At 38.1% G+C, this 15,489-nt stretch overlaps 1 long non-coding RNA gene across 2 annotated transcripts in view; it reads left to right on the top strand.

Annotated features, from left to right (window-relative positions):
• The window catches only part of LOC145498080 (uncharacterized), a 15,712-nt gene extending 654 nt beyond the window's left edge, over nt 1-15,058 (top strand). The window contains exons 1-2 of one of the 2 annotated variants that reach the window (XR_014050776.1): nt 1-498; nt 14,637-15,058. The exon at nt 1-498 is cut by the window's left edge and continues 654 nt beyond it. This is a non-coding gene — a long non-coding RNA (uncharacterized LOC145498080). Of the gene's footprint in view, nt 499-2,462; nt 3,199-14,636 lie in introns of those variants that run through there. The other variant, XR_014050775.1, reaches the window with a different exon arrangement.
• Nucleotides 15,059-15,489: the final 431 nt, after the last annotated feature.

Below are 15,489 nucleotides of genomic sequence, written 5' to 3'. Positions count from 1 at the left end.
ACAATTCACCCGTGCGACGGGTATCGGAGAGATATTTGCTTTATTCGTTTACGCACGCTTAAGTAAATTCGTTCGCTCCCAAATTTGACCAACGTGCATTTTCTCCTTTAAATATCACTACGATCTAAACACCGAGAATGAGAATAAAGGGTATCAATCACCTGAGGGGTATGACATTGACCTACTGCAAAATTCCTAACAAGTCCAATGAGGATGTTTATGGCTATTTGCTAGGAGAGTTACTATATCGATCTTGTGAATTTAATTGCTGAAGAATGTAAACAACAACCCACGTTATAAATTAATGCAAATTGCTATTGGTCAACTGTCATTGCAAACATATTTCAATCACCACGTTGTTATTTTTGGGAAGTTTAAGTGGCCATGGCGAAGCTGTTCTGGTTGCGTGTCGTGATCCTCCTCTGTATAACAGCCTGCTTACTTTCCGATTCCATGGCAATTACGAGTATCCACAAAGGTGGAAGGAGGCCAGGAAAGGTATCAGATATTTTAAGACATGTTTACTCTGTAGTTCGATTGCAGGAGTTGGAACAAACTTTTCAAATGCAGTAGCTAAGAAATAGTCGAACTCAGGGATAAAGTTATTAGACTTTCCGCGACCCGTAGATCGCTTGATGGTATTTGAGAGGCTTATAGTTGCTCAGCTATTCGAGTTATGGTGTGCTGGAAAACCAGATCAGAGTTAAATTTACCGCAATATCGTCTTAAACTTTCGTGATGTAGAGAACTAGTTTGATGTCTATTCTTTTCTGAAAGATAAACAATCATAACCATGTAGTTTTAGGAGGGAGAAAATGTTAAGGCCAGCTTCAATTTTCGAAAAAGGAAATAGCAGCTTGTAAGTTTAATTGGCGATATTCATGGAATTAGGATCCGTCATCATACCTGAAACGTTTTTGCTAATTAATTATAAGTTCACTTAAGGATCAGAACAGATCAAGCTGGATTAGTTTGAGCAAACCTTTAGGAGACCCCAAACCTCCCTTTTAAAGGTCCTGAACAATAGAAAGACAAACTTAAAAGTTGTCTGTTTAATTTTTCTCCATTTGGATGTCTTTAAAAATAATCAGCTGCAAGCCCGGCTATGGTCAATTTTGTAGTTAGAATGCTACACGTACTGAAAGCTATCGAATTGTTATGACGAGGGTATTCAAACGAAAACTGAAGAGTTAATTAATCAAGAATACATAACATACTGTAAGCAATATTTCGGTCTTTCAAACGCAAGAAAAGGAATATTTCGTTAAACTCCGTTTCTACCTTGTTTCAGTTATTATAATCTCGACCGCAAATGTACGTATTACTGCTTTTTTATGTTTAGTAAATCGCCGCAGGAGGAATCCATAGGAGAGTAAACAACTCATAACTTCATTCCAAAGGAATTTTAAAACGAACAAAAAAATGTTATGACATATCAATCCTTTGTCTAGGTGACCAAAGTCAAACTATTGAAATGAATGATTTCACAAGGTCGTTCTGTTAGCTCATGCTTAAAGGAGTTACGTCACGTTTTGTGCCTCTTGAAAAGTTTAATTATTCAATGTGGTAGTTTGTAATCGTGTTATTCATCTCCATCCTTAGCCATCCTTGTTCCTTTACAGTTTATTAGTACATGTATCTCTTTGCTGTTTTCCTACCTTATTTAACTACTATTTTTTCAGGTTTTCAGTTCAATTAAAGGGAATTTTGTACCTGGCCAAAATACCGTGACTGACCTTCTTTAATATCGGTGGACTAATTTCTGGGAAGATTTTTGTTTTAGCATAGTTAAAATATGGTAGTATAAATGCGCGGTATAGCGATTCTTTAGTTTTAGGTGGTAAAACATTCTTCAGTCTGTTCAAAGGACTTATCTGAGCACTAACTTTGCGCAAATACTAGAAATATGATCGCGGTCAAATTTTAATTTGTTATCAAGAACAGCCCCCAGGAGAAAAGTCTTGTCTATGGTTTTAATGTCAATATCAGCTAATTTAAGTTGAGTTCGTCTTCCTTTTTGCCAAGTGCCATAGCTTGGTATTTATCTGGGTTAGGTTTAGTCCCATTGTGAAGAAACCATGAAGTGGCATTCTCAAGATCGATATTAAGGTTGTTTTGAACAGCACAAACATCTTTCTTGAAACAATGAATGTTTGACTTGACAATTCTGCACTGCTTGATTGCGTACGCCAAGTCGTTCATGAATACATTAAATAATGTAGGTCCTAAGATAGATCCCTGTGGGACCCCTGCGATTTTGCAGATAACGCAAACAGTTCTGCAGTTTTCTGTAAACGTTTCCTAGTAACTTAGTTACAATGAACAAGGTTCAAATTTAATGATGTAAAGTAAAGTTCCCGAATGTAAAGAATTTTCCAACACCTTCAAAACAATGTTGTTATATAACAGAAAAAAAAGATTATTTTCATTTTCACAAACGTGTCTTTTTTTCTTTCCTGCAGCTTCATAAGAGAAACAAGCTTCATGGGCAAGCACCCTCTATAGTGTGTGCCGGACCACAATGCAAACGAGGACTGAAACGACGCATAATGAATCGATTCACAAAGGAAGACAAGGAACTCTCTTAAACCCGGTTGGATTCTGCGCACTAGAGTAAATGTGAAAGTCATCTTGAGACTTAGAGCAGGCTTTTAGAAAACCACGGCCATTGAATGAAAGGAAAAACACAGCTTATAGAATAAGGTTATAGCCTTGTAACAATAGCTCATGCCCCCAAGGGATATCAAGCTGTAGGACATTTATTTGTCAACAACTTTCAGGATTTATAAATTTAGCTGTAACTATATTGAAGTGTATACCAGGATAATTCAGAAGCTGTACTCTTTTTGATAAAGAGATATGTAATAAACGGTCTTTCACAATTTCTGGTGCAAGCGAAAAATAAATGCAATCAACTTTCCCGCGTTAATGAGGGTAGCACATAACAGTGTTATAAGAACGACACCTGCCGAATAACATAAAATGCTCATTTTCTCCGAGTGGAGGCGCGGTGCCTCACGGTTAGTACGCTCGACTTCGGATCGAGTGGTTCGGTTTGGAGCCCTGGCTGGAGATATTGTGAGCAATCGTTCTTGAGCAAGACACCCTACCCTCAAAGTGCCTTTCTCCATATCTAGTTGTAAAAATGGGTACTGGCGAATTTAACGCTGGGGGCAAACCTGCGATAAACTAGCATCCAATTCAGGGGGGGGGGGTGGGGGGAGGGGAGTAGAAATACTCCTCGTCGCTTCATGCTACACAGAAACCGGAGATAAGCGCCGGCCTGATGGGCCACTTGGCTCGTATGCGCAGACTTTACCATTACCTCTCTTCGAGTTACCCGCTGTCGGCGCGAGCGTCTTTAAATTTGTTAATAAGTACTGTGTAGTAGATAAAATATCGCAGCTGACAAACCAACTAACGGTTTATTTATGCATGGCAGATGTATTCTTTTTCTCCTGTCAAACTGAGCCCGTGGTGGACTAGGCGTTTAAGCAGCTGGTTAAAGTAATTCCTCTATAATTGGCTGGAGATTTCTTATCGCCTTTTTGTTTGTATATTGGTTTTATAACACCAATGTTCCATTCAGTTGGGAAGATGCCGTTTTCAATGATGTCGTTGAATATTCTTTCTAGAGAAGGCATGAGATAATACCGCCCATGTTTGATCATTTCATTCAGGATGGTGTCCGTACCAGATGCCTTTTTATTTTTGAGTTTAGATATTTGATCATGAATTTCTTTTGCAGTGATAGGCGCGTCTAAAATTTCATCGGTCATAGTTGTTGTTTGGTCAGGATTGTTTGGAAATATGACGTTTGCGTTCGTTTCTTGAGATTCGTCATATAAAAGGTTTTGAAAATGTTTTATCCAATCTTCTGACGAAATATCGCAACTTTCTTCGACCGTCTCATTTTTACGAATTTTGTTTATTAATATCCAGAATTCGCCGCTTCGGTTGGAATTCAAATTGTTTATTTCATTTAAAAGTTGATTTTTATATGTTTTGTACATCTTTTTTACTAGCGTTTTGTATTTCTTTTTGAGGGTAAAGTATTCTTGTCGCAGTGATCGAGGAGCTGTGGGATTTATTTCCTTCGCCAGTTTCTGCAGCTTTTTCTTTAGTTGTCTGGAAGTATTATCGTACCATGGTTTGTGTTTCTTCGTACATTTTCGCGTTTTACGTGATGTCTCCAGGCTTAGTTTTGCAACTGATTTTAGTATTTGATTGAACTGTGAAATCTCATCATCTATTGAGTTGTGATGTGCTGCATGAAAGGATTGAAGTCTGTCTTGAATATCAATACTCGATAATGCACTTATGAATTTATCTCTGCATTCTGACTTCCAAAGAAACTTGGTGAAGCTGTTTTGTGGAAACGCCCCCTTTCTTCGAGTATTTTTTGAGGCGTTGTAGTTCATGATATCACGATTACTGGAGGCTAATTTGAGAACGATTGGACAGTGATCAGAATAAGGCGTCAAATGCTGTATTTGAAATCCTAGCACTGTGTTTTGAAGATCTTCACTGACTATTCCGTAATCAACAGTGCTTGCTCCATTGGATTGATATGATATTAGCTTGTCGTCTAGATCACCTGTAGCTCTACCGTTCAATATTCTCAATTTGTTTCCTATACATAATCGTAATACTTCGCCTCCTAGTTTGTTAACGGTATAATCTCCGTTGTTTCGTTTTGGCCAATTTTTATCGAGATTATATGCGTCATCATCTGGCAGGAAATCGCAACAATCATTTTCAATAAAGTCATTTAAAGTTCCAGTCCTAGCATTTAAATCACCAAGCAAAATGATTTTACCTTGTTTGGAATACTTGTGTATTTCTTGTTCTAAAACGCTTAGGACGTCCTCACCTGCTTTTCGCTGAGACTGAAGTGGGGGTAAATAAACCGCCGCGAGATAAATGTCTGAATTTATACCAAAAAGCTGTCGTTTTAGGTGACACCAAATTATGTTTGGAGAGGCACTCTTTATATGGAAAACAAGGTCTGAATGTTTATTCTTTATCAAGACAGATACTCCGCCTTGACCTCGTTTACTTTTCGTGCTCCGTACGGTCGAGTGGACTAAGTGAGTGAGTGAGTGAGTGAGTGAGTGAGTGAGTGAGTGAGTGAGTGAGTGAGTGAGTGAGTGAGTGAGTGAGTGAGTGAGTGAGTGAGTGAGTGAGTGAGTGAGTGAGTGAGTGAGTGAGTGAGTGAGTGGGTGAGTGAGTGCGTTAGTGAGTGAGTGAGTGAGTCAGTCAGTGAGTCAGTCAGTCAGTTAGTCAAAAAACTGACACATACTCTATTCTGTTACGGGATGTTTTGAACACGAAGCTGCTGCCTTATTGAAAGTCACTTTGCGCCATTCATGGCCATGGGGCACGAGAAAGGCATTTACTGTAGGAGTTGACTGGGTATATTTGGATAGCTTGGACCTTTTTAAGTGCCACTTGACATGAATCTTGTCGCGATGAAGTCAACAGAAAGAAACTGGATCGCAAATGTAAAAGGAGAATGTCAGCAGAGAGTCACTAATAATCTAGTATAATAATGTGATAATCCAGAAAATCGTAAAGAAACGAATCGTCAACAGGGCTAAGACAACGGCTACGATTCAATAGCAGCCACCTCCCTTAAATAAACACTATTATGAAATATGTTTTATCAATAGCTTATCTTGAACAATTTTACCCCTTTTAATCCTAGATAGATTTTTGTTTGGCCTACATTGTCAGGAGCCGAGATATTTATTTAAATATTTATTTGTGTCCGAGAGCTAAGCGATTGTCACGTGGTCTACTGAGAAGACTGGGTTCCGGTGATTGTAAGATTTTTAGGACACATTTCAAGAAACATTTGCAATTTAATTATAATAGAGGTAGGACACAGTATCTATTGTTTTTCTTTTTATTTTAATGCACGGCCACATGAGCAGTTATTGCTTTAATTACCACCGTGGATAAATATAGTTCATTGAATTGTATTGTATTGTATTGTATTGTATTGTACTTAGTGGTCGAGTAGTCGGCCATTTTGCTCGTGGCGAAGGGAGTTGCACTTTTTTCCTCTGCTTTTAGTTCTAAAGGTAAGTCGTCTTTCATTTTGAGCGTGGTCTTGAGTTCTGCATCGTATCATTTCTTTTACGTGTCGAAAATACAGCTTCGTAATTCGGTACAAACAACGAAACCAGTTTGCAATTGTTGTTTCACTTTCAGGTGTTCATACAAGTCAACAAATCGAGACAAATGGGAATTAATTTCCTCACGAAAGCTAGGACAGACTTGGCATGTGTCCAGTGCATTTTCTACAGGAGCCATTATACTCTCAAAAGCCAAAATTCATTGCTTTGAACCGTCAAAAGTTTAAAATGGTTCCATCGGCGCGACCGCAAATTTAAAGACAGTACCGCTTGAGTTTGAAAACAATATAAATCAAAGACGTAGAAGGTGACCGCTTCCTCAAGACTTGCGGAAACAAGACGGTAATATATTTCATCCCTTCACGTTCGGATGCAATTAGTGCAATTATTTGTTTACCATTTATATAGCAGTCAGTTAATCCAGTATTGTCAGCAGAGCTGCTATCCTTTAATTTCTGAAAACTGTCCAATTTGGGATTTGATTTAGACGGCTCTCAATAACGACTTTGAATAAAAACGCAGAAACTGTCCAATTTGGGAAAAAATAGGGCAGTTTGTCTCAGCCAATGAAATTAAGCTATTAACCTTCCGAAGATTATCGAAGGCCACACGAAACCTTCCGAAGATTACCGAAGATCACCCGAACACTCCCGAAGATTCCCGAAGATCCCCCGAACACTTCCGAAGATTCCCGAAGATCTCCCGAACCACTTCCGAAGATCACCCAACTACTTCCCAGGTTTACATATACAAATTAATTCATGGATGAAGTCATATAGCGACCAGTTGACTGCAAAGCCGTCGATTCGTGGAATAATTTTTATAGTTTTACCCTTTTGAGTAAGTAAGCTTCTTCACTTCAGTTTGAATATGAATTTTGTCCAAATTAGATATTCAAAAGTCAATAAATTACCAGATTAGAGGTGACATGCATTTGTTTACTGTACTTAGAAATTATAATCACATTTTTCGAACAGTAAGCTTATCATATTTGGAGATTTAGACAATGATTTCTCTGCTATATATGCATTGTTGACCATACATTCATGTGATGTATGGATTTGTCTTATATAAAATTTGTTAAGCCATTAATACAATCAGTTTTATTTAAAACCGGATCATTGGATATTTCAATTTTGTTTTTATTGGCTTATTAGTATAGGTAATCATACGGTTTCGAGTACAATAGGCCCTTTGCACGATCCGGTCACATGGTACAAAATCACACATGCTGGTGAGCAAGCTGCGCAGTGGGACTTCCAAAACAATGCAACTCGTACCAGTCAACCTGGACCTGCCTTTGTTTTGGAAGTCCCACTGCGCAACTTGCTCACCAGCATGTGTGATTTTGTACCATGTGACCGGATCGTGCACAGGGCCTATTTGGAATTAATTTGCACGAGTGACTTTTTCAAAAAGCTGAAATTACACGAGCCGCTTCGGTGAGTGCAATTTCAGCTTTTTGAAAAACTCAAAAGTACAGGTTAATTCCAACTTGAACGAGAAAAACTGTATGATTACTTATTAATAAAATAAACATGAAAAAATTCGCGTGGAGGAAGTGCCCGAAAATCTTTCTTGAAGCCATTTTTTCTCATTCGAGAAAACATTTTTCAAAGTTTCCGTACAAAATTTTCATTATCATTTTATGTGGTATCATTGGCTTAGAAAATTTCCTATTGTCTTTCAGCAAGAGATTATCAAGGTAAGAGAATGAATCCCACACATAGGTGCTCTATAACTAAGGTAATCCCTCTTAAGTTATTTTTAGACATGGTACCCAGTTCTTCCGAGGATGTTACTCGCGCGATGCGTGGACAGCCGAGGCGACTTTCTCGCAACTACCTGAGACGAAATGGCGGGAACGCCATTTTATGTGTTTTGATTTCGTTTCATAGCATAGCATAGATGTTTTCTGCTCTATCAGCCGTCTTTTTGTTCGGCCGGGCTTTCGTTTGTTTTGAGCTCGTTTGGCTGTTTGTTCGGTTTCAGGGAGTTTAATTAGAGAGGTTAAGCATGACGTTTACGGCAAAAGGCAAACGGCAAAATGAATCTTTTGCCGTCTCCCTTCAGTTGTGTGTACAGTAGAGTGAAATTATTTGTATTTGCAATGAATAGTAGGAGACGTTATTCCACTTTTGTGTGCTTTATTTACGGATTAGAAGAAAAGAACTCAAAATCAGAAGTTATCTTTGCCGTTTGCCGTCTGCCCTTAACGTCATGCCTAACCTCTCTATTAAGCAAACTTTAACGGCAACGGCAACGAGTGCAATAGCTGTGCAAGCGTGCGTTATAATTCTTTGTTCACTTCTTTGCCGTTGTTTACAAAAGGTCACAAAAAACTGGAAACAACGCGAAATAGCCACATTCTGCATATTCTAGAACGTGAACTATATGACGGCCAATTTTTAAAATTTCTTTTTCGAATTTTGACGCTGTCTGACATATTCTGTTTGGGATACTGACGGCAAAGACAAAATGAATGAATCTAAATTCTCGCGAGATTAGTAGGTTTTTCAATCGATATTACCTTTGGCGTTGTTGCCGTTGCTGCTTAAACTGCTTTTGCTACTTGGGCAGCAAGCGTCTATCTGCACTTTCGACCGTCTGTTTGTTCGGTTGCCTAGCTTGTGTTTGGGGGTTTGTTTGCTTTGCAGTCGTTTGTCTTCTCATTTCTCTGCCATTCATTCAGTTGTTATTCTTTGCGCAGGGGACATCCGTCTCTTATTGAAGTTGCGAAATGTATTAAAACATACCGAGAGACGAAGCTCCTTTGCTTGAAATTGAAATATCAAAGAAGACATCCCCATAGCGTTGGAGGTTTTCCTTTGCTTTGAAACGGAACGGAACGAAACGAAACGAAAGACAAACAGATCCTCCACGAAAACATCCACGCAACACGCGAGTAATATCAGAGAAAGAACTGGGTATAATGTCTAAAAATAACTTAAAAGGGATTACCTTAGTTAGAGGACCTATATGGGGGATTCACTCTCTTACCTTGATAATCTGTTGCTTTCAGCGAATCGTAACTCAGAATTACGATGTGTAATTTGCACTGGTGGTACACTTTTTGCACTGATGTTACACTGCTCTCAGCCAATCAGAATCGAGTAATTTTTTCATGTATATTATTATTAGCCATAATGGTATATCATTCAGCAATTATACCACGCTCTACAAAAATCTCAAGTTTATATGTATAATTAAATTACCCTTACTAATAAGGATTAAGAAATACACAGGCAAGTAAAAACTAACAATAGAATGTTCCGACGTTTTGGCAACCTCATGACGCCATTATCAAGGAATGAATAAAAGAGAGAATTCAAAAGAGTTAAGACCTGTAGATTTACATAAATGAAGTTTATGTAAATCTACGGCTCTTTTGAATTCGCTCTTTTATTCATTCCTTGCTCATGGTGTCATGAGGTTGCCGAAACGGCGGAACATTCTATCGTTACTTAAATAATTATTAAAACGATTACTGCACTCACGCTTGTTGGATATGAAATGAGTACAGCCAACTCAATGCCGCATGCCTCATTGGCTATTTATCGTCTCATATCCAACTTGTGTTCATGGAATAACCGTTAATTATTTGCGGGCTTCAAATAGAGAGCTAGGCTTTCTTGGGAATCCACTCAGTTTAGAGCTATGGTGGTCATGTTTTAATATAATGTGAGTTTGTAATTTGTGGTATAAATGAAGCTAAAATATTATTGATTGAATGATTGACTGACTGACTGACTGACTGACTGATTGATAGAAAGATACCTACACTCCAGTAACAAAAATATCTTATCTCATCAGCTAGCACAAAATGGCAAATGTCTCCCAACTAACCGATTGCATACATTTTAACGGGATTGCTTTGCAGCAGGAAATAACTCTGTATAATACAACGAATCAGTTAATCTTCTGCAAGTTTTCCTGATTTTGATGACTTTAACAAATAGTGAGCTAAACCCTCAAGAAAAATTCATATTTGTTGTTTTTAAGTTTGGTTTGGAATATATTTATCCAAGCCTATTAATCTTTTTAGCTATAAGCTAAAGCAGTAAATTTCAAATACTCGCAAATTAGCAAATACATTTACAATACCGCAGCATCCCATTTCCCATATCGTAGCCACCAGTAGGATAAAAGTCAATAATTGGAAGCCCACATGAGCAAACTTTGTGATTCTCTGTTATAAGCACCCTATTATCTAAAATACCTCATAATTTACATTTTCACCTTCTGCAGTACTATCACTGAACTATGTGCTAAGTTAACTTCTGAGTTGAGAGGTTATTTTTGAAATACATTACAAGCCATTTATTAGTACTTATTTCAACATGAAAATCTTAGTGTCTTTCTTTTTTTTTTTTTTTTCACGACAATGCAGTTTTATCCTAATTGCAAGTATAAGGCCACCTTCAGCCTCGCTTGCATTCATACGCCAGTTGACTGGTGACTGCTATCATTGTGCCAAATCTCATGGGAAACATTTGCCTGAACTTTCGAGGTACGCCGCCGGACTCTGGCACCAAGTGATATCATTCTGCACATAGGTTTCAGAGCCACATTAAATTTTCAAAGCTTTAAGGTGGCTCTGAACCCTATGTACAGATTATTTTCAAACTTTGCCGAAAGTTGCGTCTTATCGCGCTTATTAAAATTTGACGATATAAAAAATTTTCACCGTGCCGTTTTCGAATTATAAGCCCCTAAAGCTGTAATTGAAGGTGTGTTTAGCAGGTCATACTGTTGCTATGGTAACCTATCGTGTCACGAAAATGATAACAACGTGTTCACCAAAGATTGGGCAGTTTTTGATACCATGAGTGTAGCATCAAGTGATAAAGGGTGGTTAAAATGACCCATCAAAATCTAACTGCTGGAAACTGTTTTGAGCCACCTACAACTAACAAAATGATGGAACAACAACAACAACAAAAAAACCACCGAAAAGACGGCGAGGAAAACAATGTCACTGCTGTGGAGTGGGTGTCCAGCAACTGGGTAGGCCATGAAAAACAAAAAGCACAACCAAAACAAACAAATCTTTATATTAAAGCCAACAAATGTTAATTGATCAGAATATCAAAGAAACGAAGAATGAAATACTCAGAAACACGCATGATTGAGCGCTGGACTGTATGTAAAATTAATAATGTAATAAATATCGACCTTAATCATTATGATTCGCCCTTGCCAAATGCTTATGTCACGTTTGTCGTCGGCCTCGCCGACAGATAAAGGTATTCTGGGTGCATGCCGACGCAAATTAAAGTCACTGAACATTTGTCTTTCTCGCTATAGCAACTCAGCCGAAGTTAGAAAATTCTACTCCGATATACTTTAGTTCACTGATTTCCTTCAAAATCCTACGCAGGCTTTCTCCAGAGAAACAGCCTTCAATCAATTTCAAATTAATACATCAGTAAAATAAGTACTTTCACTGGAGATGACGTGCCAGGGAATTTAAATCAAGTAAGCTTTGCTTCAAGTCGAGAAGTTGTTTGTTCTGGGATATTAATTATAAATATATGAAGAGAATCGTATGCGAGATTGGCAAGAACCGCGAGAGAGCAATATGGGACAGAGCCTATATTCGAAAGAACCAAGAAAGCCTGAAGAAAAAGATTCTAACTGCTCCAGGATTCGAACTCCCGCCGAGAGAACAATTTACCCGTGCGACGGGTATCGGAGAGATATTTGCTTTATTCGTTTACGCACGCTTAAGTAAATTCGTTCGCTCCCAAATCTGACCAACGTGCATTTTCTCCTTTAAATATCACTACGATCTAAACACCGAGAATGAGAATAAAGGGTATCAATCACCTGAGGGGTATGACATTGACCTACTGCAAAATTCCTAACAAGTCCAATGAGGATGTTTATGGCTATTTGCTGAGAGAGTTACTATATCGATCTTGTGAATTTAATTGCTGAAGAATGTAAACAACAACCCGCGTTATAAATTAATGCAAATAGCTATTGGTCAACTGTCATTGGAAACATATTTCAATCAGCAAGTTGTTATTTTTGGGAAGTCTAAGTGGCCATGGCGAAGCTGTTCTGGTTGCGTGTCGTGATCCTCCTCTGTATAACAGCCTGCTTACTTTCCGATTCCATGGCATTTACGAAAAACAGTGGAAGGAGGCCAGGAAAGGTATCAGATATTTTAAGACATGTTTACTCTGTAGTTCGGTTGCAGGAGTTGGAACAAACTTTTCAAATGCAGTAGCTAAGCAATAGTCGAACTCAGGGATAAAGTTATTAGACTTTCCGCGACCCGCAGATCGCTTGATGGTATTTGAGAGGCTTATAGTTGCTCAGCTATTCGAGTCATGGTGTGCTGGAAAACCAGATCAGAGTTAAATTTACCGCAATATCGTCTTAAACTTTCGTGATGTAGAGAATTAATTTGATGTCTATTCTTTTCTGAAAGATAAACAATCATAACCATGTAGTTTTAGGAAGGACAAAATGTTAAGGCCAGCTTCAATTTTCGAAAAAGGAAATAGCAGCTTGTAAGTTTAATTGGCGATATTCATGGAATTAGGATCCGTTATCATACCTGAAACGTTTTTGCTAATTAATTATAAGTTCACTTAAGGATCAGAACAGATCAAGCTGGATTAGTTTGAGCAAGCCTTTAGGAGACCCCAAACCTCCCTTTTAAAGGTTCTGAACAATAGAAAGGCAAACTTAAAAGTTGTCTGTTTAATTTTTCTCCATTTGGATGTCTTTAAAAATAATCAGCTGCAAGCCTGGCTATAGTCAAGTGTGTAGTTGGAATGCTACACGCACTGAAAGCTATCGCATTGTTATGACGAGGGAATTCAAACGGAAACCGAAGAGTTAATTAATCAAGAATACCTATCACACTGTAAGCAATATTTCGGTCTTTCAAACGCAAGAAAAGGAATATTTCGTTAAACTTCGTTTCTACCTTGTTTCAGTTTTTATAATCTCGACCGTAAATGTAAGAATTACTGCTTTTTTATGTTTACTAAATCGCCGCAGGAGGAATCCATAGGAAAGTAAACAACTCATAACTTTCATTCCAAAGGAATTCTAAAAAGAAAAAAAAAATGTTATGACATATTGATCCTTTGTCTAGGTGACCAAAGTGAAACTATTGAAATGAATGATTCCACAAGGTCGTTCTGTTAGTTCATACTTAACGTAGTTACGTCACGTTTTGTGCATCTTGAAAAGTTTAATTATTCAATGTGGCAGTTTGTGATCGTGATGAGATAAGATAAGATAAGATAAGATAAGATGAGATGAGATGAGATGAGATGAGATGAGATGAGATGAGATAAGATAAGATAGGATAAAGTAAGATACTTTATTTAACGTGGAGTTTCGCTTAGCTAATCAGCTAGTTTACAGGTAACCCACGGCCCTAGTATATTCTAAAAATTAAAACTAAAATTGTAAAATAACTGATCGTATAAAACTATAAAGACCTATAAACGCAGAGAACTAAAAATCTAAGGAATCAAATCACAATAAATTCCGACATCAGTCAAACTTAAGCGATCGAATTTTGGTGTTCACTTCATTAGTGCCTACTTTAGTTCTAATATCATTTGTTAGCTCGTTCCATTTCTTTGCGACAAAACATCCCCATGAATTGAGACCATATTTAGTCGAGCTAATTTCGGCAAAGAAAGGATATAGTCATGTCGAAGATTATACTTGGATGAGCGTAAGGTGATAAGATCTCTCATTGCGGATGGAGCTTTGTCCGATATACAATTGTTTATTGTCAATAGCATTTCCTGGATTGAATGGTTTACATAGTTAAAATATGGTAGTATAAATGCGCGGTATAGCGATTCCTTAGTTTTAGGTGATAAAATATTCTTCAGTCTGTTCAGAGCACTTATCTGAGCACTAACTTTGCGACAAATAGTAGAAATATGATCGTCAAATTTTAATTTGTTATCGACAACAACCCCCAGGAGACAAGTCTCGTCTGTGGTTTTAATGTCAATATCAGCCAATTTAAAGTTGAGTTCGTCTTCCTTTTTGCCAAGTACCATAGCCTGGTATTTATCTGGGTTAGGTTTCATGCCATTGTGAATAAACCATGAAGTGGCATTCTCAAGATCGATATTAAGGTTGTTTTGAACAGCACAAACATCTTTGTTGGAACAATGAATGTTTGTATCATCTGCATAGACTTGACAATTCTGCACTGCTTGATTGCGTACGCCAAGTCGTTCTTGAATACATTAAATAATTTAGGTCCTAAAATAGATCCCTGTGGGACCCCGGCGATTTTGCAGATAACGCAAACAGTTCTGCAGTTTTCTGTAAACGTTTCCTAGTATCTTAGTTACAATAAACAAGGTTGAAATGTAATAATGTAATGTAAAGTTCCCGAATGTGAAGAATTTTTCCAACACCTTCAAAACAATGTTGTTATATAACAGAAAAAAAGATTATTTTCATTTTCACAAACGTTTCTTTCTTTTGTTTTTTTTCCTGCAGCTTCATAAGAGAAACAAGCTTCATAGGCAAGTGCCCTCTGTAGTGTGTGCCGGACCACAATGCAAACGAGGACTGAAACGACGCATAATGAATCGATTCACAAAGGAAGACAAGGAACTCTCTTAAACCCGGCTGGACTCTGCGCACTAGACTAAATGTGAAAGTCACCTTGAGACTTAGAGCAGGCTTTTAGAAAACCACGGCCATTAAATGAAAGAGAAAACACAGCTTATAGAATAAGGTCATAGCTTTGCAACAATAGCTCATGCCCCCGGGGGATATCAAACTGTAGGACATTTATTTGTCAACAACTTTCAGGATTTATAAATTTAGCTGTAACTATTTTAAACTGTATACCAGGATAATTCAAAAGCTGTACTCTCTTTGATAAAGAGATATGTAATAAACGGTCTTTCACAGTTTCTGGTGCAAGCGAAAAATAAATGCAATCAACTTTCCCGCGTTAAAGAGGGCAGCACATAATAGTGTTACAAGAACGACACCTGCCGAATAACATAAAATGCTCATTTTCTCCGAGTGGAGGCGTGGTGCCTCATGGTTAGTGCGCTCGACTTCGCATCAAGTGGTCCGGTTTGGAGCCCTGGCTGGAGACATTGTGAGCAATTGTTCTTGAACAAGACACCCTACCCTCAAAGTGCCTTTCTCCATATCTAGTCGTAAAATTGGGTACTGGCGAATTTAACGCTGGGAGCAAACCTGCGATAGACTAGCATCTAATCCAGGGAGGGGGGGGGGGGGGGGGAATAGAAATACTCCTTGTCGCTTCATGCTACACAGAAACCGGAGATAAGCGCCGGCCTGATGGGCCACTTGGCTCGTATGCGCAGACTTT

The sequence above is a fragment of the Orbicella franksi genome, chromosome 9 (assembly GCF_964199315.1).
Source record: "Orbicella franksi chromosome 9, jaOrbFran1.1, whole genome shotgun sequence".
Taxonomy (NCBI): Eukaryota; Metazoa; Cnidaria; class Anthozoa; order Scleractinia; family Merulinidae; genus Orbicella; species Orbicella franksi.
This window is presented reverse-complemented; position numbering and strand designations above follow the sequence as displayed.